Raw genomic sequence first — 26,574 nt, forward strand, 5'->3', positions numbered from 1 at the left:
CCTGCACAGGAGGTTTGGTTGTTACCCCCACAAAACACTATTTTTTTATCATGCTTTAAGTTCCAATATTGTTTACATCATATTTCATTCAAATAATTTTGATCAAATTCTGCTTTATGACATTGCAATCAAAGGATTAAAAGCTGCTTTCTCTAACCAAGGGCACTCGGTTTGATTCCTTCTATCTCCATTTGCCTACTGTGCGACTCTGAGCAAATCACTTAACCAGACATTGCTCCCAGGTCATCTCTTCAACATCATAACCAGTCACAAGTTAAGATGAAAGCTGAGAGGCACCTTCTCACGTAAATAACTAGCAAGTGGAAGCCAGCCATTAATAAGCATGCACACATATTCAATTTTAGATCTGTAACCAGATTTACCAACATGAAAACAGTTGTACAATAGAAATGATGCAAGAGTTCGTGAGTGTGGGTCACACTGGCTGGGGGGACGGCAGTGGCTTACGGCATCCTGAATGATATGTGTAGCCATATAACTGGAAGGGTGTGTGCCACATGCCCATAAGGAACACTAGTTCTGCAATGCAAGAGAAGTGCACTAGAAATATTTCTGCCTGATTTTGGAGCGCATTTCATTGGCCACCTCTGTTGGTTAGGCTGGAAGGATGTACTCAGTAAGCTGCCTTTACTGCTTCAGCTGCATGGCTACATCGTCTGCAACTGTGTCCATCATCTTACAGCAGTGTATAAAAGAGTTCTGAGCAGCAGGCATCGCCACTGTATGGCACACTTCACATGCACATCAGTTCTGCTTGTGTTCTTGTAGTAAAACCCTTCCTGATGTTCTTGTAGTAAAACCCTTCCTGAAATTGATATGTCCTTTGTGAAGGAAAGTTTAAGAATGAATTAAAAACTGTTCTAAAGACATGAACACCAATAACATTATGTATGTAGATCCCTAGTCAGAGTATTCTTCCTCATTGTTCCATGTGATTGAGTTATCACTAGTAACAGTGTGGCAAATATCATTCATGGTCTCATGAACAGGAATTACTGCCAAATGTCCATTTCTGTTAGGATTTCCTGTAAAGCCCTCTGAGATGCTGCAATTTAGCCAGAGTGGCTGTCATTACCAAGCGAGTGCTTTCTCTCTTGTGAAAAATAATCTTGCCAGCAACACACAAACTGAAGTACAGAGAAGAGCTGATAAAACACGTCAGGCATGTACTCAAATGAGTTTATTCTTCCCAAGTCCCTTCCACGGTGTACTATGAAATCATACTCCACAACCCTGCCCACTGAGGCCAAATGTCAACCTTCTGATCTACACCAGAGGTCAATCATATGGCAGTCATCAATCTCACTTTCCCTCCTAAAAAAAGGTAGTTTACACCCTCAGCCACTCGGTCTTTTCTTCCACAGCTGACCCTTTGGCATAATGTCCTCACATTTACTGCTAAAACCCAGGTTAATGGCACTACAAACCGACAGAATCATACATTCTGTGCCATTGCAGAGGCTAATGGATACTTCGGTCTTCATGGCATCATTCAGCAGGTTCATCTATGTCAGAGTACTGCTTTTGTGGAATAAATATCCCCCACCTAATTCTGACGTCCATATATTTACTTATCCTCACTTTGTTTTGCCCATAACTGCCATCATAGATAACTGTACCTGGCAATATTTTATTTTATTAGCTGCGTTGGTGCCATAGCCTGACACCAGCCAGTTTCTAATGCTTAGTATTACTTTCCAGTTATATTGTACATGCAAAAAGTACTTGCATCGTTCATATCTTGGACCCTTTATCCAATGATATGCTTTATTACACCCGTACATTAATCACCATGAATAGTAATAAATGGCATTGCACCTTTTAAATGTTCTATGCAGCAATTCTGCTCTTATTAAAAGCATCACTTACAGTATATTTTACCTCTTGCTTATGAAAAATTTCATCTGTTGTTTCCCACAGTAGTCATCTGCTTAGAAATCTTGTTGTATTTCTCATAGAAACATTTCCTAGCAAGATACACACAGAGTTTTGCAATTGATGGTTTGTCATGTGCATCTAGAACTTGTACTGTTTACCTGTGTTTCATAACATCCTCACTGTGTTGGATCATGCTTGCCACCCTTTATATGCACTATTTACTTTTAGCTTCCACATAACTTCTAAACTAGCATTTAACCCCTCATTAGCTGTATTTTTCCTGTTCTGTCTATTTTCCCTGACCTGATCTCTCTTACTTGGAGATTCTCTTTCAAATAAAGACTTGAGCGCTTCCATTTTTTTATTTCTTCATCTACTTTCTCTGCGTATTTCTACTCTTACAAAGATTTCCTTCTTTTTACAAACTTCCACCTTGAAGTGTGGTTAACTAGTGAATTCCTTACTCCATTCACTTTAAAAACATCCTAACAGCAGCAAATGCACATACATGTATAGTACATCACTTTACCTTCTAGAAGACCTTCTCATACATCTTCTTTTCTCTGTCTTAGTTCAATAACACTAAAGGGGGAAAAAAGCTAAATCCTCTTTCAGAACGAGGCAGCTTCCCTGCCCTCCTTCACAATTGTGACCAGCATCCAAAGCTTTAAAGGAGCTGGATTATTTTAAATTATTATGAACCTTCGTTCATCTTTATACTTCACATAATACTGATTAATGAGACCTGGTTTAGTCCAAATCACTAACAATTAGTGTCATGCACCAGAAAGTTCCATTTTCTTGCATAATTCTCTGGTCACCCCCATATGAATGGAGATGTGTTAATGTCATCCATTAATACCATCAAACTCCGGGCAGATCCACTTTAGAGGTCTATCTATTCTCTCTTTTTTAAGCTCTGCAATAGAAAGTCTTCTAGTTACTTGTATTTATGTTACTTTGTACAGCAGGGTACTTGCTAATGGCATGTCTATGAGTACCAGTTGAAGAGTACGGGAATTCATTGGCTTAACTGAATCATCATTACCTCACAGCCAAAGCAGTGTCTAAAGTGACCTCTGGCCATCTCAGTGTACTTGTGTGTCCTTCCACATAAAAATGATTATGTTTAACACACACACACACACACACACACACACACACACACACACACACACACACACACACACACACACACACACTCATGACTGTTACCAGACAAATGAATATACTTCATGGCAGAGCATGAAGTCACCCTGCTGCAACTGTACCCACCCTTTGCAGTACAAACCAGCTCCCCATCCTTCACATTGAAGAGGAAATTCCCTTTTCCCAAACAGCAGCAACTTAAGAGTTTGCTCTAGTAGCTAAGGGAATGCATAGTAAAGCTTATGCAAGAGGAAGGAGATATAGGGGCTTGCTCCACCCCCACCCACCCAAGTATTAACCAAGTTCAAATACAGCTTCAAATATTTTTTGCTTATGAATAATTTAAATTAGGTGTCATTCACACAGTTACTACACAACTATGTACAAAATATATGTCTACTAAGTAATGAACAGAAGGCATACATATAATATGAAAGGGATACATGAAAGGTACTTATGACTAGTGCAGAATAACATCCACTTTCAACTACTTAAACATACCATTAATAAAAATGTATTCCCCATGTCTCTCAACTGTCCAGATTTTTTCAGAATGTCCAGACTTTTGCCTTATATTTTTGGTCGGTTTCTCATAAAACTTGTGGCTTTTAGGCAAATAATTGAAGACTGAAGTCACTAAACAGTGACAGGCATTTGACTTTTTTATCCAATATCTTTCAGAAAATGCATGTTAGTGCAAAACCTGTTATTCCACTAAATTTCTAATTTTATAAGGGACATATTTAAAATCTGTCCCTGATTTTGAGCCCCCCCTCCCCCATGCTAACAAGTTGAGAGGTTTGTTATTCTCCTACCCAGAGCAGTTTTAGAGCAAACTACAGCACTAATGCTGCATCACTCATCTTCATAAACACCATCAATCAAAAACACAACACAAGCAATATTGTATCCATACTATTATTGGCAGCCACGGTGGTGCAGCGGTTAGCATTGCCACCTCACAGCAAGAGGTTCTCCGGTTCGATTCTCGGCTGGGGTGCCTTCTGTGTGGAATCTGCATGTCCTCCCTGTGGTCATGTGGGTTTCCTCCGGGTGCTCCAGTTTCCTCCTACATCTCAAAGACATGCTGTAGGTGGATTGGACACTCTAAATTGGCCTTAGGCATGAGTGTGTGCATGTGTGCGCCTTCTGTGCAAGGTTGGGAACCGGGCTGGCAACTCGACACTGTAAAACTCCACTGCCAATCATGAGCGGACAGGTGATCCGCTATGGCGACCCCTAACCGGGAAAAGCTGAAAGAAGAAGACGACTATTCTTAGACTTATCAAAAGCATTTGACACATTTATTTATTTTATTGTTTATTGACTGGGGTACTGGACTGATCCCATGACAAGCTACTGTTTCAGCTATCATGTGTAGGTCTATCTCATCCCACCATTTCCAGCTCAAAATCTGCCTGTCTGATCACAAGCTGTTAAAATAGCAGTCAAGCTACTGCACTTTCCTACTAGTTTCTGTTGGTGTACCCAGAGGATCAGTACTTGGGCCCTTTCTGTTCAACGCAGAGGTTTAGGATCGGGTCTCCGACTGCAACTTGCTTATTATGCATTTGAGACATGGATGCCAATTAAGTCATCTCAGGGGCGAAGCTCGAGAGGTTAATCTTAGCATCCACATTGAGAACAAATAATATGGGGTTATGATCAGAGATGTGCTCATAATTTCTTGTAATGAATAGAGCTTTACCTGCTCCATATAGTACTAATTACAGAAAAAAAAAACATCAGGTGTTTTACTGGCTTTCAAAGCTGTAAAGCACTTAGCACTGTCAAATGGACAGCAACACACATTTTATGTGGGGACAGATTACCAACGTAGACAGCAGACAAAAACAAGGCTGTTTAAAGTCCACCACCATTGTTTGATGGCCAGCACTGCACTGTCAGATCTTAGTGACATGCTTAGGGAGGTGCTTAACAATCATTAAGATCATGTCTTTCTCTACAAAAGCACTTATCTAGTTTGTGTTTTTCCTGGTATTGGAGTGTAATCACCTCTCGCCATGCACAACTATAAACATGCCAACCTAATCCAATCTGCTGATGATTCTACTCTTACATGCTCAGCCCAGAATCCTACTCAGCTTCAAAAACTCACTCCCAGGAACAGAGGAGCAATACTAGCAAGGAATCTTGAGGAACATAAGATGCTTTGCCATATACACCTTTAGGTAGACACCATTTATGCCTTCCTTTTCAGGCACTTAATAGTACTCGCCTTCCAAACAGAATAGGGCTGCTCATACCAATCCTGGTGTAAATTTGTGTCTTCCTTGCTTTAGTTCACACATCCAGGATCAGATTAATTTACATTGGCAGCTAAAGGTTCTGTCAGTCTTGTAAATGTCCTTACGTTTGGGTGTTGTGCAGCAAAGTTGTATTCCAAAACACAAAACTTAGCTGCTTATTTTTTTCTTCATAAGAGACATGTAGGCAGCTTATTTACATAACTCAACTCCCTGATAATGATTTCTAAGCATAAACACATAAATTAACTGCTATTCCATGTCACGAGGCCACTGTCAAAGGGTGTAAATGGAGAAAAGAAAAATAGTTCCACACAGCTAAATGCATATAGTCAAATATCCTAAGCAGGTAGAGAGCAGCTATAGAAAATGAGTTTCAATTTTCAAACACTCAAACTTGTTGCAAGGTAGAAACAAAATAAAATTATCTTTTGTTAAACCTGAATTGCAATAACAATATAATGGCACCCTCCCCTCCGTGATTCAAAAAGGCAACAACAAGCAGAATCATTGCTTAGGATGTTTTGTGTCATGCTTGGGGGCTGACTGGACTGACTGAATGGCAAACGCATTCATCTTTCACACAAACACACACATTGCTAGCAGCCTCTCCCATTATTATTCTCATTGCCTTAATAGGTGCCGTGCAAGACGTGGTCAAAGTTTTATCAGTTATAAAGACCACCCAGTGGCATTACGGTATATCTGAAGTTGAAACACACAGTACCTACTACATTCAGAACAGGTAATGCTGCTGTGAGCACTGAAGACCTATTTATGGCTACAATACTTTATAAACACTAATTATTTGCAATGTGCTTCATTGACAGAGATGCTCTTTAAAAATCAAATCTCCACTATGCCTCCCTGTCAAGGAATGCCCCCCCCCCCCTCCCCTTCACAAGTTATTCTGTGAAATTGTATGTAGTTCTTTCAAAACTACTGAGGAGGCACTGGCATCAGCTCCCATCCACAGTGTCTTTTTTTTTTCTTTCTTTCTTACATTTCTTAATTGGGTAAATTAACTGGTTATCCTGGGCCCTTTTCATCCAGGACCCAGACCACAATGACAAGGGTAGAAGAGTAAATGGTTGTTAATATCTAAACACCCAAATGTCGATGTCATTAATGTTGACACCAAAAACATTTTGGAAGAAAGTCTAAACTGAACTGCACATGCTCCAAAACCTCAGGGCAAGCAACTAAAAAACAAATGTGTTTTGTAAGAGGGTTTGCTTGCCTCCTCCATCTCCCCATACTGGAGGTTGCACCCCTACACTCCCTGCTAATTATATCTTCCAACTCCAAGACTGCGTAGGCATTTACCCAAACCCCAGTAATGTAGTGATCTTGCACAAATGTCAATCAGCTGTTCTATCAACCAAAATTGTGTTGACTCTAGGGACACCAGACATATTTAAGCACTCCAATATATAGTATATGCATATGGTTACGTGACATTTGACTGCAGGTTCACTTTATTGACAGAAATCAGGGGATATAAATAATTAAAACTATATTTGAATGCAAGAACATTTGATTAAAAAAAAAATCATTGCAGCAAAAATTGTAACAAGTCTATAGATGGTATTTTTGGTGTTGTTTTTGATTTTGGGATTTGTAAAGAAAGTAATTTAGAAGATTTTGTGTGGGTTGGTATTGGGCACCACCATGTTATACGATCTACAGATGTCTGTGTTTGAACACCAGCACTGATTTTCTGTGCATGGTGCTTTTTGTTTTTCTCCACAGAAAGGATAAGGTATGCAACCCTGGAGGTAGAATCTACAAGTCTGAGAGGACCCTTGCACTAGAGAGTGCAGAGCGTCTTCCCCATGGAGAAAACAAACTTTTCAGTCAAAAACACTTTTAGTCAAATGTACTTTTGTGAACATTTGTATTATCAGATTTCTGCATCAGCAAAATGAACCTGTAATATATATATATATATATATATATATATATATATATATATATATATATATACATATACATACACACACATGGTTCAGGGACCATTTTTATCAAGGCCAGGGTAATAGTTGTTACAGGCAAGTGGTACAAACAAGTCAACATATAGGATTATTTTCAGCTCTCTGAAGAAATTCATTTCAGAAGTTTGGTTTAAGAGGTTAATTTCTTGACATCTATGTCTCATATGATCAGAAAGATGCAGTCATAAAATTCTTTGAAGACCATGGAACTTGAAAATAAAGGAGCATTAGGTGTTTTACAGCTTTGAAAGTTAATAACCTTACTGTTGCAACACAGGGAAGGGCTACTGTAGAACAGAGTCTGGAACTAAAAACGTTTAAAACAAGTTGTAAATCACTTAACTCATCCAAAAATGAAATGCTGAATGAATTTAGTGTTTTTTTTTTTCTTTGCTGCTTCCTGCCACTGTTCTATGAGGACTGCTGACAACTATTTATGCAGTAGTGTGAGACTAGACATTGATAAGGGGTACTTAAAAGCTTGTTACCACCTTTCTAATGTCAGAAAGGTGATTAACAAACATTTCCCAGATTTGGGAGTGTAATCATTTATATTAATCTACCTACATTGTTGGGGCAGTGCAAGAAGGCTGGAGTACCCAGAGAAAAGTTGCACAGACAAGGTAAGAACACGCAAGCCCCAAGACACAGATCTTAACCACAGACTCATTGTGCTAACCACTAAATGCATTTAACTCCCAAAAATACTGATTCTATGATGTTATTTCATTGTAACTGTCTGCCATCATCTTAGTACTGCTCTAGATGTCTTTCTACCACCTTAGTACACCTAACATATATTTATCAATCACTTTGTAGCCCTGATTTTATTCTTTAAATTCACTTTGAGCCTTTGCTAGTCTGAATGCCTTCTTTTATTCTTTATTAATTCTCAGCTCTGTTCCTTTGTTTTCTTTTTTTTTTTTACCTACATGCTGCTTTAAATAAATTCTCAGCCCTGTTCTGTTCCTTTGGTTTTTTTTTCACCTACAATTTCATTTCACACAAAAACTTCAGTCAACCCTTTGTGGTGGTGGTGCTGCGGTAGCGTTGCCACCTCACAGTAAGACGTTGTCCTGTTCGATTCTCAGCTAAAGCGTCTTCTGTGTGGAGACCTGCGTGAATGGGCGTACCTTCGTTGAAGGTTGTGAGTCAGGCCTGGCAAGTCGGTACGTAAAAATCTACTGCCAATCATTAGCGGACCGGAGTTCCGCTGTGGTGACCCCTAACTGGGAAAAGCCGAAAGATAAAAAAACAACAACAAAAACTTCAGTCAACACTGTGGACCCTCATTGCTGGTCCTGTGATTAGGTTCATCCTCTTCACCAATCAGAATGTTACATCTTTTTCTCAGATGCTGCTCAGCTATGATGACACAACACAAAGACATTGCTTGCTCAGATAAACACGGCCTTCTCTGTCCCCACTTGTTCACCTTCTAGCAAGCATATTGCTGCAAATTAAGAAAAAAAAACAAAGACTGGCACAACCATTCCTAACAAGTGAAATACTAACAGCTACCTGCTTATCTTGGAGGAAGCAAATACAACAACCAAGGATGGGTGAATATACCATACCCAAGAGGAGAGCAGGAAGGTATTTCTGACCCATAAGGGTAACGTCATTTCATACAACAATCAATATATTAAGAATGAATTAGAAATATCTAAACACAGGGACCCTCCTTTATGGATTCCCTGGTTGGACTGAATACCAGAAAACTGCCCAGCATGCTGAAGATACCAGAAGACTGAACTAGAATAGGGCTAAAACAGCACAAAGAAGTCAGAGTACTAGATAACAGTCTAGAAAAAAAAAAAGTGTCCTAACAAAAATTATCTTCTAAAAGGGAAGCACCTTGAATGACGAGACAGACTAAACAAGCACTGGAAGCAGATATTCTTTACAAGAACTAGACTTTGGCCACGTCAAAGGGCAGGGATTAGAACAGCGAGTGATAAAGAGCAAGAACCATAACTGCAATCCTCAGAACTATGAAATGACAAGTACAAATGCAGTTAATATGTATACAAGAACCAGGAATTACAAGACATCACATGTACTGGTTTTGGAGTTAGTACATATAGTAGAGGTCTGGATGTACAAGGGATAAGACTGAAATTGGTCACATGTTCATTTTCTAACCCTGTAGACAAATTTTAAAAACATACAATAAAATAAACCTTACTGCAAACAAGCTTGACAGTGTTACAGCAAGTTTTAAAATTCAATCTCAGTTTCTTTCTAATAAAGGTAGGAAGTGACTAATTAGCAACTGCAGGCCCCTGTCTCTCTGAAACCAGGCAGGCAAATCACCAATGTGTCTACCTGAATTGGAATAGCCACTTCAGAGAACACCCGAAAAAACAGAGCGAGTGAAAGACCTTTTTATCCCATTTGCCCCTACAAGCTTTAAACAACTGATTTGTCAGATGAGTGATCCTACTCATAAGCAGCTTGTATACAGATCTATGCTGAAGGGTACAGTTTAAATAATTGTAAAGATCACCTTGCCTTTGAACAGCAGTGTTCTTCTGAAAGGTGCTCAGAAATATATACTCACTCGGCTGAGTACAGAGAATGTTGGACTACACCTTTGCCTCAGGCACCTAGTCTGACATTTTTACAATTTCGAATTTAGCTGCGTCTTTGCCACCTTAACATATGGCATTATCAACTACTATGAAGAAAACGGACTTTTGGTAATATCCCCCACCAACACACATGCACATACGTATACACACACACAAAGATTTCCCATATGGTCTGATATGACGAATATGTTGGAGACACTGTATCCTGGAAGCACATGAAAGGTGCCATGCAAAGATTTACTTTGATTCATTAAATGTTGGGAAATGCAGATAATCCCCAGGCTATGATCAGAGTGGCATATTTTTGTTGCTCACCGACTTCTGACACATTAAAAAGCATTCATGTATAATGCTGCAACACATTATTAGGAGCATTTATAATTGGATTGCTTTATGAATGTTTGTGGCTTCACTATTTCAGTGAAAAAATTGTATTTATTCTATTCCAATTTTTGGTGAATGAATGGCACACAGATCTCTGGTTCAAATTTCTTGGGATGCTGAAAGCAAGTTACAGGTAAAGTTCAAACAATTACTCAAATATATACAGTATATAGCTACAGAAGTGTTACAAACCCTGCAGTGGGATAAAGCTACTGCAGTAGAAACTAACATGTTTATAAATATAATTAAAAATGTGCATACATTTCTACAATCTGGCAGTTTGTGTGTATGTGAAATACAGAGACAAATGTGGATTACAAAGTATAATTATAACACATTACATGAAGGGAAACTATGACAAATCACAAAAAGTTGGTGAGGAACGACAGGCTACTGGCACAAAAATAAAACATGCTTAAAAATCACACTTGTTGGATATATAAAAGACAGAAATAGGCTAAAGTAACTTAATGCAGCATTGGGAGGGAGGTATAACAAAAACATTTAATGTATCTCAAGTGAATTGAGGTCTAAGATGGTAGAATCTTTAAGAGGAGGAGGAAGAAAATTCAACAGCAAAAGGCAGAAGTGAAATCAGATTGAAAGTTAAGAGCTGATCAGAAATCTGTACAGCTGAGAGGTTTTAGGGAACACTTGTTCCATATTTAATCTTGTACATAAATGGGGATGCTTCCTTGTAGAGGTTGGGGAATCACAAAATGTATAGGAATTCAAAAAGCATTTGTCAGACAAAGGAATTACACTGGGATGCTGGGAGAACTAAGATAATTGTTGGCAAGGAGTTGGTAACAGAGGTGCCCTTAATACGGATTTGATGTATCTAATGTACTTAGTGAACCGGAAGATACTCATTGAGAGGCCATTATACTCGCCAGTGGGCAAGAAAAGAAATGCCCTTTCTCAGAGGTAATAATACTAATAAACATTATCTAGAAATGTTTGTTTAGCAAGCTATAAGGATTTTTATAATCTCAGCTGGGCTAGGAAGGTGAGGGAGAGACAGAAGTTGATGTGCTTGACCAAGAGTGGAGTATTGTAAATAACATTCCAAAGAGAGCTAACCCAAGCAATTACAGCCTTAGCAGTGACATCTCCAAAAAGATGCACTAGTGATAAAAAGACAAAATGTGGCAAAGTTAAAGGAGAAGCTGGGCTAGCAGGGATGCAGTGTAGGATTGGGAAGAATATATGTCAGAAGTGACAATTTCTAGACAAAAGTCTATCTATTAAATAATGGAGTGAATGCTGATTTTGCAAACTCACAATTTGCAGCACTTATTCTTCAATGCACTGCATCAATGTGCAACCAAAGGCTTAGGCAAGTGCATTGAGTGATAAGACCGTAGCAAACCTATTTTGTGATGGGGTTATTCATGAAGAAACTGCAAAATTGATAGGGGTGTGGCATGAAGAGCATACATCCCATTGTCTTTGCATATGCTTAGGTCCTGGAACAGACAATCAAAGGTCCCATTCAGCAGAGGTTTAAGGTAATGCATGTAAAAGGGTATACAACAAAAATAACAGATATAGTTAATGCATGGTAAAAGCACATGGGGGTTCCCTCAAATAGCATGTGCTGTACTCACAGTACACAGTTTTTAGAAATGAAGGACAACAAAGTCAATATACTAGAATACCTCAGAACTCCCCTTTTATAGGAGGTATATTAGTTTCATAAAAAATTAAACTGGGAAATTGAGAGACTTCTCATTGCACACACTAATGTGTCAATTGATGTTTTGCAAACTCTTCTATCAGACAACGAGGCATGTCATCCTAAAACAATGCTATGGACTGCATATTCTACCAGTTCACCTTCTAATAATATATCACTTGGTGAAAATCAGCACCTTAGATTTTCATAGATCCTCATGGGGAGCAGGGAGAAGCTTATACCAGAAACAAGACAGGTGTTTCTGAGTTGCTCTGAAGTGTGTGTGTGTGTGTGTGTGTGTGTGTGTGTGTGTGTGTACTGTAGATGAAACTACAATTAACTGGCAAAATTATAGGGCATTCTCCAGATCAAATGTATACCCACATTTTTACTGCCTTGCAGTATTTGCCACTGATTTTCAAAATATTTTTGTGAGCCTTCCTCAAAAAAGGTACAAAAAAATGTATACAGTTCAGTTTAAAAACAAATAACAAAAGTACCCAAAACCACAATTCAAAACAGTAGAATTCAGAACCCAATTGCAAAACCCAGTAAATACACCATCACTGTTCAAATCAAGTTTAGTCCTGAATGCATCCAAAAGTTTCACAACTATAAATCACAGTCACTATAATCACAGTCACTATTGCAACTTCATATGCATCTCAGTCAAAGTGATGTTTATCAGGTAATACTACACATCTCACTAATAATCACTCCACACTTAATACAACCTACATGGATGAAATGTGTATACTAGAATCAAAAACGTGTAGTAAAGCACAATCCTACAACCCTTATCAAAAAACGGTACAACCAATGCTATTTCAATGAAAACTGCTTATTTACAAGGAGCAATTTTACAAATTAATTTGCATTACCTTTTATCAAGGACAACATTTTAAAATGTAAACAGATGATGCAACTCTACAAAAACCACGACAAAAACCTCCACTCTCCAGCAAATATAATTAAGATCCAAATAAGGAAGCAAAATATGGATGTTATACCACTTTAAAAAGCAGCCACACAGTAAAGTAACTTTTTTATTCTTGTTGTAGCGCCTCGGTGTCACCACCTTCATGGAATGCAAAATCCACATCAAAAATTCACTTTTATACACTTAAATACAAATTACATTCAATTAATCAATTAAATACACTCCATATTTAAAGCAAACACTTCCAATTTAGCTCATTGTTCAAACCCTTAGGAACCAAAGTTTTATACTTTAAAATATATACACTTTCCTTATTCAGCAATTTCTGATTTAATACATCTTCATTTTCCTCAATACAATTGATTTGTTCCAAAACAGTACCTTGTAATAACTTAACAATCACTGTTATGTTTTATTTTAAAATGTGAAGAGACTATTTTGTCTTTCCTTTGATTCCTTACATCTTTCATGTGTTCCATGAACTAACACAAAACATTCTCTGTTTCCCCAATGTAGTACAAGTCACATGGGCAACATAAAGCATATATTACACCTTTACTTTCACAAGAGAATACACCGGTAGGTTCAAATTTGACATTATTAATACATCTAACTATATTAATAATGTGGGAACACACACTATATTTACCACACCTCTAAGTTCCCAAAACTGACGGGGGTCTTTGTATCTCCATTAACGGCTTACTAAAGGCTCCATGTATCAACATATCCCTTATACTTTTACCCCTAGTATATGAAAAAAGGGGTTGTTTTGACAGAATGGTAGCTAAAAATGTATCTTGTATTAAATATTCCCAGTAATATTTAATTAATTCTACAATTGTTTTACTTTTAATATTGTAAACAGACACAAAATATACTGGATCTATTTTATGTTGACTATATTCTACATTTTTATGATAACTCGTGCTTCCTTTTCTCATACTTCTATCCTTCCTTAAACCTGTGCTTCCTTTTCCCATACCTCTATCCTCCCTTAAACCATTCATTATTTTAGCTTCTGCCTCCTGTACACTCTTTGGGTCATATCCTCTCCCCAAAAACATATTAACTGATTTCTCCATTTCCTGTAACAAAATTATCCCCATCACTGCATAACTTTGATAATCGTAATAATTCCCCATAAGGAAGTGCCTTAAGTACATGAGGGGGATGACAACTGGTGGCATGGAGATACTGACTGCCATCTAGAAATTTCCTATGCACACCAGTTATAATACTTCCATTCTCTTACATTACAAGGTACTATTTTAGAACAAATTAATTGCATTGAGAAAAATGATGTATTAAAGCAGAAATTGCTGTATAAGGAAAGTGTATATATTTTAAGTATAAAGCTTTGGTTCCTAAGGATTTGAATAATGAGCTAAATTGGAACTGTTTGCTTTAAATAGGGAGTGTATTTAATTCATTAATTGAATGTAATTTGTATTTAAGTGTATAAAAGTGAATTTTTGATGTGGATTTTTTATTCCATGAAGGTGGTGACACCTTGGAGCTAGAACAAGAATAAAAAAGTTATTTTACTGTGTGGCTGCTTTTTGAAGTGGTATAACATCCATATTTTGCTTCCTTATTTATATCCTAGTTGTTGTATTAGATGATGCAACTCTGTTGAAGACTATTCCAAAAATGTAAAAATTGTCATTGGTAGTTGAATAACTACGCTTGGCTGAAGAATTAGTAATTATCTTTCTCCTAATATCACTCAAACTTTCAGGTCATTTGAGATTTTAACATCCCACTAGTTTTCCTCAGTACAAAATGCCATACAGAAAGTAAATAAAACTATATACAAACCCATTTTATTCTATGGCCAATCAAAACATACATTTTTCAACTGTTAATAACTAATCAACCATCTTCCATGTAAAGTTTTGGTACTATTCACAACAAGCAACTTCCATCATTTTTTCTTAAGGACAATAAAAGTTGGTGCCAAATAATTTTGTACCTGCAAACAGTAACATACTCCTTTACATACTATTAAGCTTTTCCTACATGTTAATCAAATGCCAGTCTTTAAATATATTTCACCAAACCACTCCTGAGGCCAAAATGCAGAACTGTCACTTCAATATTTGTAGGCCCAAAGCTTGTGGCCATTTTACACGGTATTATAAGGGGCTCCAACTCTGCAACATGGGATGGAAATGCTGATGTTCATCTGCAGATGTTTATTACTGAAAACTCCCAGTATGTTCACCTGCAGATGTTTATTACTGAAAACTCCCAGTATGTGCCAATGATAAGATTACACAGCCATGGGAAACAGGTATGTCATTTTGGAATGTGTGATCTCTGAACTAGTTTCAATAATCAAGAGAGATATGAGGCAAAGATTCCTACATGGGTGTGTAAAGGAGCAAATGAGCTGGTTTTTATATATTTTTCATTTGTTTTTCAGTTTTGTTCAAGTTCTAACAAGTGTACAGTTTCAAATTTTTTTTGTTCAATTTCCATCTAGAAACCTGCATAATAAATGGAGCCTGCCATGTAAATGTGGAAGTTAGGAAAAGTTCTTCCAAAGTGCTGGGCTTATATTGGCAAAGGAAGTCCTGACAAAATTACATAGGGGTTGTTTCACAGGAATAGAGTGGCATCCTTTGCTACATATTTACTATGATGTTGGAAGAGCTATTACAACTGCCTTAAAGAAGTGTAACCCCAGACATCTTCGAGGGGATACAAACAGACTATGGCAATTGACACTGTTGCAGGTTCTTAGTAGTTATCCTTCACCCCAGCTCCTTCTGAATTGTAAATAACCCAGACAAAAGTTCTATTAGAACCAAGATCACAGAACATGATCACCAAGGACAGGCTCCTTGAAAATAAAATTTGTACATTAACATGGATCGAGTGTCAAGATCACTTCAAAGCAAACCCTGACTAATGGAGACCACAGTTGAAGTACATGCAGGACAATGATGAAAGGATGCTGGTTAAGGAGGATCATATGTTATGGAAGATGACCATGCCTGTGAATTACTGAGAGTATCAGGCCTTGAAGAGTACCATGTAAGCTTATTCTTGAAGAAATTTGATCTAAAAAAGGAGAACAGAACACAATAAAACTGGTATGGGAGGTTTATAAGGCACCCTATGTATGATCTGACATGTAAAGTGGCTGCTGAAACATGAGCATGCACAGCTCAAAAGCAGCAGTAAAACCTGTCAATGCAAGGTGATCATTGTAGGCTGCGACTGGTATTGTAGCATAACAGTACAATTCATGCTGTACAAAGCAGCTGAAGTGAGCTGCTCTAATGTTTACCCATTCGTAGTTGTCCACGTTCTATGTAGCACTGTATCTGCTTAAAAGACAATTTGCATAATTATAAGTTGATCAACTAGGCAGTTTGAAAAAATACTTTGCTAACCACCACATCAACAGGTACTAATAGGAAGCACAGGCACCCCCCCCCCAATTCACATACAGTCACCTACTGATTGCAGCTGACAGTAACGCACATATACAATAACATACAACACACTCAAATTGCATACTGTATGAACCTTGGATGTTACTGAACAGTGAAGGCCAAATACAGCAGAGCAGCTACAGATAACAGCCAAGTATTCATGCACTTACATTCACAGAACTCACTCGCACTACCGCTATAGCCACCAACACACACACACACACACACACACACACACACACACACACACACACACACACACACACACACACACACACACACACACTAAGCTAGCATAGCTCCTCTTACATTCTACTGCACTGCTTACCAGGCATTGTAGGCAGGGTATAGCTGCTTCACCCTGCACCATTGAAATGCTTAGGCATACGCAACTAAACTGTGGCACACACTTGTGTATTTTGTGCACTGCTCTGCACATAAATTACCTAGTGTGGATATCCATGAAACCACCACACTAAGCAATTTAGTTTCCACAGCAGTGCATTAGAATGCAAAGGGGACACATCCCCCTCCCCAATTACTGAATTGGCATTTGGCAAGGAGACTTTCAATGCTTAGCAGCGCAGATATGCCCTAATGGTCATCAAGAGGGACAATAAACTGAGACAAACTTGCCTGGTACACAAAGTGATTTGCATACCTTTGTGCACTATGCAGGTTTCTGTAAACACTACCTTTATATCTATATCTACATCTATATCAAAAGGTGCACAGAGATGCAAGTAGTCTGTAAAATATTTTATGGCACTGAATTATCCCAGGAATTAAGTACACGTAAGCTAATTTACAGATCTTTCCTAGAAAATCCCTGCAGCTTTATGCTGAATCTTATTCTCAATAGCCATTTAATTCACAATTGAATATCCAAAAGTCAAAAATGTTACACTGGCTCAGAATTTGATTTAAAAAAGCAGGTTTTACTATTTATTAAGAGTTTTACTATTTGCTAGGATAGCAGGCACTTTTAGTAGCCATAATTTGAGTTTTGTTATCGGTTAAGATACTGGCACTTTTAGCAGCCATAATTGCCTAGTGACAGCATATTTCAGTTATTGCCATTTTTACACACCCATATATGGTTAAATAGCAATATTAATTCTGCCTAGCTAATGCTTTATCAAAATATACTATAAACTCAGACAATACTTGCTTGTTTTGTTTCAAATATTACAGAAGGCTACTAAATTTCACTTTGGATTAGCTGCATGGATGTTTCATTAAAAAAAGTGGTTACATGGCAAGTAAATTTTGGAAGCCTAAGAAGTCAGGGGTTATTTTTTTATTCTTAATTAAATCCTTATTGAGGTTAATAGCCAATAGAAACATGAAATGACTGTCAGAGGGTTTTTATTCACTTATGCCATTGTTATGCGTATAAGATAATATCCAACAGAAGTACTGGACGACTGTCAAGAGGTTTATGTCACATTATATGAATTATTATAATGTGTATATATCTATTATCTGAAATTTTAAATACTTATCTTACGGCCTGAAGAAGAAATGAACCTGAAATCTTATTGTTCATAATGTTTTTTTAATTGTAGCCATTTCATTTTCAGTTATATTACAATGGAGTGTTTTTTTTTTCCATGGACAGTTTAGTGCCATAGTATTCTCTGTTAAAAAGCTGTCTACAGAGCAAATGAAGGGATATGGGCTACATGGCTGAAATAAACATATGCTGACCGGAGGACAACATAATTATTTTAAGATGTACATTTCACTGATCAATGCTTCATTTATATCTTTCATGTTGGAGAGAATGCATTTTTCAATGGAGGTTGCTGTGGTTAAGATTTTTACCAACCCTGTTGTCACTGCATGTCAGGGAAGTTATGAATAAACTGATTGGTGTAAGTAATCACCGTCCTGGATGGAGGTTATGAAGGCTGTAGCGGAGTCCCTCATTTGTCACGTGTATGTGAGTTTTGCCATTTATAAATTTTTCAACATGCAATAAATGTGCTAGGCTTCACATAATCTGCTTTATCAAACCATTTATGATTGGATAATCACACATCCATCTAGAGGCTATGTGCATCAGTAAAGCATAAGTCAGACTGAATTTTCCTTTCTCTGTTAACATCCGAAAGTTATTCCTTCATTTTAGATTTGTTTACAATTATAAATAAAGCAAAAATGAAGCATTAAGACAACAAAGAAAGGTGGCAATAAATAAAGCACTTAAGGCAGTAAATTATTAGGTAAAACACGCTCAGACTGCAAAGTCAGCAAAAAATTCCACAGCAGTGAAAAACTTCAAAATCAGCTGCTTCATCATTATTCAAGTCCTTTCCTCCATCCTCAACTTTACCAAAGTCTTCAGTGTAAACTATATTTCTTTATTTTACATTTGTTTACCAGGAAGGTCCGACTGGAAAAAAATTGTCCTTTTTCAGCAGAGGCCTAGGGAAAAAAGCTCCACACAAAACTAATAGAAGTTAATAACAATTATAGAAACAATTGAAATTGACAATAAGTCACTTAAAACATTTTACATCCAATTCATTAGAAAGAGTTGAACAATACATTAAACTTCTAATAAAGTTGCTAGGCTTTGATAAGTATTAACAACATTGGAAGAGGTACAATTTTCAGATGTGCCCCATTAATAATACATTAAAAATACATTTCATTTCCTAGGAGGCAAGCTTCTGTACAGGAAATTTTATATGGCCAAATTAAGTAAGAAGTAGAACAGTAGATAGTATAATGTGTATCTAATACTCGAGAGGTGGTATTCCTCAATCAGGGTTAGAACAGGAGCACAGACATCTGTTATTCAAATATGATTTTGAGTGGTTTTTTTTGTTTGTTTTTTTTAAATGAACGGTGCTGGTGATAGTAGTTATTTTAGGGGGTAATGAGTTCCAGAGTTTTGCTACGTACCTAGAATAGAGGGATTTGCCTGTTGTGTTGTTGGGTTTATAATGCTTTTATTAGTGATTTGTTAGAGGAGTGCAACATGCGAACAGAAGAGCAGGATTGAAAGAGGTTATGTAGGACAGCTATTTTGTCTGGCTGAAAGAGTAGTTGATGGGCCATAATCAATTGGTTGTATGCAAAGACTGGGCAGTTGTAACCAACTGAGTTGTTTTAGTGCTAGCAATGATGTGATCTATGCAGCGATTGTAGGGCAAACCTAGCAATTTGGCGACTTAGTGGCTCTAAGCATTTACTTAGTCTTATTGGGTTAAGTATTAGTTGGGCATCTTTTAGCCATGATTCTACTGTGAAGAAGCACTGTTGGCTAATATGCTGGAGCTGAAGTGCAGGGGCAGCACAGATAAGGGTAGGGTCATCTGCATACAGGACAAGAGATGTGTGAGAGGTGCAAGAGTAAAGATAGTTAGCAAATAGGGTAAGAAGAGGAGAGGGCTAGATTTGCTGCCCAACAAACCTACAAATCCCTTCACTGTCTTGCTCTAAAACACTTAAACTGGCTTGAATTACCCCACCAGCTTCTTATTTCTCAGCTCCAGATCATCCATTCTATCCTATACCAGCCTTCCTACTGTCCAGCACTATCCCCTCTCATCTCCCATTATTCTCCCTCCAGACCTCTCCAAAGCTCTAACCAAGACCTACTACAAATCTACAAACCCAAGTCTAAATTTGGATGCAACATGTACAGCTATCACCCCACTATTGCCTAGAATAGGCTCCCACTAGAAATCAGGACTCTTACACATCCTAAACAATTTAAGACAGCCACCAAAGAGCTCTTTAAAAGTCACTGGTCCTGCCACTGCACTTTCCCTCCTTTAACATCCCCTACTTCTCGTACCTTAATCTACTTTCTGCCCTTAACTCACTCTTCTCACTAGCTCTCTCTCATCTTCCTTGACTACTCTTTCTACTGTCTTCTAAAATCTATTAAGCAAATCGCCTCAGAGAAACATTCTATTGTAATTGTCTTGCCTTCATGCAACTACATTATGATAACACTGGGTTTTTGTAACCACTTGCCCCCAAAACTATATTCGTCTTAATGGAGTATTTCTTTTTATAGATCTTTAAATAGGTTTGCTATCTGAGCCCTTTCTTATTTGCAATGGTGATGGACAGATTGACAGACGAGATCAGACAGGAGTCCCTGTGGACTATGATGTTTCCAGATGACATTGTGATCTGTAGTGAGAGTAGGGAACAGGTGGAGGAGACCCTGGAGAGATGGAGATATGCTCTAGAGAGAAGAGGAATGAAGGTCAGCAGGACTAAGACAGAATATATGTGTGTGAATAAGAGGGAGGATAGAGGAATGGTGAGGATGCAAGGAGAAGAGGTGGTGAAGGTGGAAGAGTTTAAATACTTGGGATCAATAGTTCAGAGTAATGGTGAGTGTGGACAAGAGCTGAAGAAGAGAGTACAGGCAAGATGGAGTGGGTGGAGAAGAATGTCAGGAGTGATTTGTGACGGACGAGTACCAGTAAGAGTGAAAGGGAAGGTCTACAAGAGGGTAGTGAGACCAGCTATGTTATATGGGTTGGAGACAGTGGCATTGACAAAAAGGCAGGAGTTAGAGCTGGATGTGGCAGAGTTAAAGATGTTAAGATTTACACTGGGTGTGATGAGGGTGGACAGGATCAGGAAAAAGTATATTAGAGGGTCAGCCGAGGTTGAAAGGTTTGGAGACAAAATCTCAGAGAGGCAAGATTACGTTGGTTTGGACATGTGTGGAGGAGGGATGCCAAGTATATTGGGAAAAAGATGCTAAGGATGAAGCTTCTAGGTAACAGGAAAAGAGGAAGGCCCAAGATAAGGTTTATGGATGCGGTGAAAGAGGACATGCAGGTGGTTGGTGTGACAGAGCAAGATGCAGAGGACAGGAATAAATGGAAACAGATGATCCACTGTGGCGACCCCTTACGGGAACAGCCGAAAGAAGAGGATGGTGATGATGAAATAGGTTTGCTATACTCCTGATTATTGACACTGTATAACATTGTATTGCTACTTAATGCCTTGTAATAATCATGTAACATTGCTGTTTAATGGTAATTTATAATGAAAATTGTTTAATATGTTGGTGCTTTTCTCCCCGGGCCTCTGCTGAAAAAGGGCTCTTCAGCTCAGTCAGATAAATCCTGGTCAACAAATGTAAAATAAAATAAATAAATAAGGGGAGAGGGCCAAGAATAGAGCCCTGTGGCACTCCCATAGTGACTGACAATAGAGGAGAAAGATTATTTTGCCATTTTACACCTTGCATTCAATTGTTCAGATAACCCTGGAGCCATGAAATTACAGAGTGGTTGAGTTTAAAATCTAAGAGAGCAGTTAGGAGTTTGTTATGAGACACTGTATTGAATACTTTGAATAGGTCAAAGAAGATGGAGGATATAATTTTGGCATCATTTCTGTGCTGATTAATGGTGCTAGAAAAGGACATTAGTGCAATGGTGGTATTGTGCCCATGGCAGAAGCCATGTTGAGTGCTGGGTAGGAGTTTATTAGTAGATTAAGAAGTTGAGAGTGAATGCATCCGTCTAAGATTTTGGATAGAGGTGATAATATTGCAACAGAGCAATAGCCGAATAGTTCAGTTGAGGTGCCACCTTTATGCAGTCAGATGATGCGTGAGGTTTTCCATATAGATGGTACTTTTTGTTCAGAGATGGATCGGATATTAAGGATGGAAACAGGATAAGAGATGGCCTCAGCAGAGATTTTGAAGTATTTAACTGGTAGCTCATCAGATGGTAGCATTGTTCCTTTATTTTTATTTTTTAGGTATCTTTTTATGATATCGGTGGGGACAGGTTGGGCTGGAAGGAAAAGGTAGTATTGTCTTGCATGGTTGGAATGTGGAGTGGGGCCTGTACAGCAGTTATTTTTTGTAAGGGCAAGGATAGTTTCTGTGAAATATCTGTTAAAGTGTAATTATATGCTTTTATTTGTGTTGTTAGTAGTTTGAAGAGTTATACTGGATTGCCCTGGTTGAAGAGGTGTTTTATTTCAGACCAATACTTTTGAGGGTTATTTTGATCTTTTATTTGGGTGCCTCTGTGGTGTTTTATTTTATCCTGTCTGACTTGTTTTTTGGCTCCGTTTCTTAGTTCTAGAGAAGTTTATTTGCCAAGGTTTTCTTGCTGTGCCATTTTTCCCCGAGCATTATCTCAACCAATGTGCATGGGTGTATTTTGTTCTTATAGTCCTTTGGCAAATGTTACCATAATATCATTCCTCATGGAGCCATTTCCAGTAAACTGTTCAAGAATTTCAGGATTCTTTCTTTGTCCATAGACTTGAGCAAATTAAATCTAGCACAAGTTCTTCAACTAATTCTGCCATGTACCCTTGTTCTCGTATATGTTCCTTATACAAAGTATATCTTTTACACATTTTTTGTGTGTTTGAATGTATTGGTCCATCTCTGTCTTGTCTACTGTCCATCAAATACATTAGAGCCAGTTACTGCTAGGTGATCAGGACCTAACCATGTCCATACAGATATTCTCAATGCCCATCAGTTTAACAGGTGTCACTTAAAAAGTTTATTTCTACTCTCAGTAGATCACCTTGTCCCAAGGTTAATATAAGTTTCTGCAACACCTTTATTTTACTTCAAAATCATTATATGCAGTTGCAAATATTTAACACCACACTTCAACAATTAAAATATAAAACATTTACCTAAGGCAAATAAGGATCAGTCAGACAATACATTCATGTGTAAGGCTACCTTGAAATAAGCAAGGAAGGAGCTTCTCCCACTGTGCATGTGAAGCAGTTAAAGCTCTAACAAATGGGAATTGTACTTTCATTCTGAACTTGGAACTGTGAGATAAGAAAATTTCACCAAATGTTGTAAATTATCTCATGTAAAGATGGAATAATATGGCATAGGAACACAAAGTTACTCAGAGCTCACAGCTCCCCTGCATGGAGTGATGGGGGCTCTGCCCCCCAACTAAGTACTTTGTCCAAATCTTTAATAATTCTCAGTCTTTTCCATCCTTTTAAATAAGCCCAATCATTCTTCCTTTACTACACAGACCAAGGATTCCCATAGCACCCACTGTGAAGAGTCACTTTCTAGTGAATATTAACTTTGCTGGTAAATTCACTGAAAATGAGGCAAGAGTCAAGACAGAAGCCATCACCTAGGTGGCAACAGCCAATCGGGACAGGAGCAGTCACCTAGGTGACTACATGGGACTATTTTTGCATTCAGCCTAACTCCTTGCACCCACAGTAGTCCTGTCATACATGTCACTGAGGCAGGGTGGACAACACTATCCAAAGGGGTTTGCCTCAGATGACACACACAAACACACACACTGCTTATAGTAGCCAAGTGCACATGCGACCAAATGTACAGTGCATAGTCTTCCATGGAGATGCATTATTACATTGCTTGCACCAAGGACCAGCTCAGCAACTGGTCAGACAGTAACCCTCCCCCTAAAATGGCCAAGGCAGGCATTTGCTGTTCATTCTCACCATCCCTCATTGCTTCCACTACCACCCAGAACAGTAGTCAAACCTGGCATATCTGAGAGTCACGGTTAAGGCTTTATCCTTCTTCACCATAGGGATAGCATTTGGAGTTTCAGTTTCTCAGTTCCATTTTCATATTGTTGATTTGGTAGATTGTTTCACATCCTGGGAAAGAATACAGAGTTCTCAGAACACTCTAACCAAATTCAATGCATCTGCTAGAAAATGCTTTCAGTGAAAGAAGAGCTTTAAAGAATCAGAAATTCATTCAGGAAGACTTACTGTGTCTGGTACAGAGCTTTATAGGACTAGCAAGACAAAAAAGGAAATTCTCCAATATAATGCAGTATGCATGATGCCAGATGTCAAGGAACAGCAGTTTTCCCACAAACTAAAGGTCCCACCTCCAGAAACCTTTGGCTATTACACAGAATATAGAAATCTAGGTTATGCTTCTGTGTCATATAGAACATGGATCCAGGCTATGCATCTGTGCCGGAGTAAACTTTCTCTACCAATTGATGTCTCATATGCAGCATATGCCTCTGTGCTGGAGTAAATTCCCTACCAAGTGATATCCCATGAGCTGCAATAGAAAGCAGTTGGAGAGCTGGATTGTGTAGTAGCACCTCTTTTTTAGACAATATGGTATGGCAGTAGCATGGTTACCTCACAGCAAGAGGTTCTCCCGTTTGGTTCTTGGCTGGGCTTGGGAGTGCCTTCTGTGTGGAGTCTGCATGTCCTCCCTGCGGTTGGGTAGCGTTCGAAAGACATACGTGCGTAAATGGGCATGCCTTCGTTCAAGGTTGAGCGTCGAGCTGGCACCTCAGCGTTTCGTAAAAAAATCTACTGCCAATCATTAGCGGACTGGAGTTCCACTGTGGCGACCCCTTACCGGGAAAAGCCAAAAGACAAACAACAACAACATCATCAGATTCTTTCCTTAGGCAGAATAAGTGAATTTAAACAAGAAACTCATTAGTGCTCAATACGATGGTGCTAGGGTTACAGGATAGGTACACTGGCTGTCAGCCGCAGCATTAATGAGCTAAGCATACTGTAGTAGCCTGACAGGTTGTACTTTGTGAATAAGCAAAAGGGGGGTGCTGCACTGAGTGTGCTGTCCTTCAGATGGGACATTAAAACAAGGCCCCATCTGCCCGAGTTAGTGGCATCTCAGATAGGTGCCACAGGATCTTTTACATCCACCCAAAAAATAGGGAAGTTCTCCAATGCCCTGGTCAAGTTTCCCCTAATAGTATAAATACCACCTCCGGTTTCTCTTGGGAAGAGGCTGCTAGTGAGACTAACCCAGTCAACAAAGGATAAATAAAATAAATAAATAAGATACTACACTAATGCTACAGTAATTTTAGGGCACACGCTAGCTTTGATTACATCAAGGATATACATTCCTAAACATTTTCATTACAATCCTGCCATAGTGTGTGTACCAAAAAAGTCAAATCCAACCCTGCACTATGACTGAAAAAACAAACAAAGAATGTAATGCTTCATTTAGATAAAGCCTGGAAAAAAACGGTTAAACAATGAAAGGACTCGGTGCATTTCAGATCATTAGGTACCTTAGAAACCTCACAACATTCTAGACATACCAACGTACAATCCAGGCATAATAAATTCACATCTGTAAAAAAAATTACATCCAGTGCAAACTACCCTCCTCATCAGTTACTAACTCTACTAAATCATTTCTCCTCACAGATCAACTTCTTTATACAGACAGTACTCTCTCTCTCTCTCTTTCATTAAAAAAGGCACCTCTCCCCATCTCTTTCTTGGTCTCCCCCACACTGATCACAAACATTCAGTTTTGTTCCTGTGTCCACTTCTACTATAAAAATCTTAAGTCAAAACCAACTTCCTTGGCTACTCTTCCAACTGACTACCTAAAGTGCCTGCTGATGCTATAGTTTTCCTAGTTGCCATCTTGATAAACAGGTTCACATCTGATCACCTTACTTTGGAAAAAATTTTTCATTTTACCATTACAGAACGAAAGGCCATCTAGAGAGTTTAATAACTACAGACCAACTGAAATGTTATCCACTTTGTCAAAAGCTCTGCAGAACTGCACCCATACACAAATGTATGCAGTACCTCAATTCAAATAACCTTCTCTACAGAGTCAGTATGGATTCAAACCTTACCATAAGACAAAAACTATTCTTAATTTTACTAATACTACTCAACCAACACATGAACGATGGAAAACTAATATCTCCCATTTCTTAGATTTATCCCATCAATATCTTCTGTTTGAGCTCTCCTCTACTGGTCTCTTACTTTTCCCTTTCTTGGCTTCTTAGCTGTCCATCTGACAGGTAAGCAAGCAGTTAAATAAATACAGAACCTCTCATCCTTTCCACCTGTTACTGTCAAGTTTCCCACAAGGTTATATCCTAGTACCCTTTGTTTCCAATATTTTTCATTACCAGGCCACATACTGCAACCCACCATGCCTGTGTAGTTCAATATACAAATGATTCTACCCTTACGTGGGCATCCCCATCCATAGCCAGACTCCAGAAGATTACCCAAAACTAGTTTTCTGCCGTTGAATCTTGGCTAAAAAATTCTAACTTACTTCTTAATCTTAAAAATAAGACTGATGTTCTTCACTCCTAAATACCTCAGCAAAAAAAACAATCACAATATAAACTCATCCAAGAACATTAAAACTGAGACAGTAACCCCAACGAAGTTACTAGGTGCCATAACTGACAACAGTCAAA

General features: G+C 38.3%; 1 protein-coding gene across 1 annotated transcript in view; it reads right to left on the bottom strand.

The window, feature by feature from the left end:
* BNIPL (BCL2 interacting protein like) overlaps positions 1 to 26,574 on the bottom strand; it is a 783,410-nt gene that overhangs the window by 582,907 nt on the left and 173,929 nt on the right. The gene's annotated exons all lie outside the window — the stretch shown is intronic.

Source organism: Protopterus annectens, chromosome 8.part0 (genome assembly GCF_019279795.1).
Source record: "Protopterus annectens isolate FY-2018-M chromosome 8.part0, PAN1.0, whole genome shotgun sequence".
Classification (NCBI taxonomy): domain Eukaryota; kingdom Metazoa; phylum Chordata; order Ceratodontiformes; family Protopteridae; genus Protopterus; species Protopterus annectens.